Source organism: Cyprinodon variegatus, unplaced genomic scaffold (assembly GCF_000732505.1).
Source record: "Cyprinodon variegatus isolate N-32 unplaced genomic scaffold, C_variegatus-1.0 Scaffold93, whole genome shotgun sequence".
In the NCBI taxonomy this organism is placed as follows: domain Eukaryota; kingdom Metazoa; phylum Chordata; class Actinopteri; order Cyprinodontiformes; family Cyprinodontidae; genus Cyprinodon; species Cyprinodon variegatus.
Window position 1 is genome coordinate 1,128,083 of NW_015150546.1, and position 1,081 is coordinate 1,129,163.

Below are 1,081 nucleotides of genomic sequence, written 5' to 3' on the forward strand. Positions count from 1 at the left end.
TATAATACTGTTTATTTATAGTTTTTTCTTTTTTTTTTTTTTACATTCTTTTTAATAATTTTGCGCAGCTTTTAGTCATTTGCACATGATGGTGACAGATTCTCCTCCTTCCCAGAGGTGGGGAGATTATTCCCAAAGTTATAATCAAGTAAAAGAGGCACAACTACTTTCTCATATTTTTACTCAAGTAAAAATAAAAAGTATTAATCTAAATAACGACAGAAATAAAAGTTAATTTTGGTGAAAAGGTGATCAAGTAACTGATCATAACATCTAATTTAATGTTTCAAAGATTATGTGAATTTACAAACCATATAAATCAATCTTCATTGTTTTAATCAGAGAAAAAAAAAATGTAAATAACATTTAGTAGACAACTATTTTGGGTGGAAGAAATTGTTAGAAAAAAAATTCTAACAACTTTTGCTATAAAATCTGAAGTCATGTTGTATATATAGGTTAGCAAAGGGTTACATAACTTCTATTTTCCCTCTTGACCTTCAAATGACAAGACAGGATCAGCAAATAGAAAATAACATTAAAATAAAGAAACTGGAGCCAAAAAAAGGTCTCAGACATTAACTGAAGATGTGTTTCTCTCATGCATATTTGTATAAAATAGGCCAGACATTTTACACAAATAAGAGTAGCAATAGCTCATCATATATCTGCTCAAGTAAAAATAAAATGCAGGAAAACCACTTTTTAGCGTGAATTTTTCTAAAAAATGTACATAAATAAATTTAATGGAGTAAATGTAATCAGTTATCACTTCTGCTTCTTCCACCAAATTTCAAATTGCAAGGCAAGTTTATTTGCATAGCACAATTAAATACAAGGAGAATTTTATTAAACAATAAAATAGAAGAGAGGTAAAAGCAGAGTAAAAGGTAAATTAAGATTAAAACATGATAAAAGCAAGTAGTAAAAGAAATGAAACAGTTGGACCACAAATATTTTTTTAAATGACAGTCATCTATTCATTTCATATTTTTAAATTGATATTATTTATCTAATGGTGCATATCACCATTTAATGGTGTGCTTGATATTTTAATCACATATAAGATAAATAAATAAAT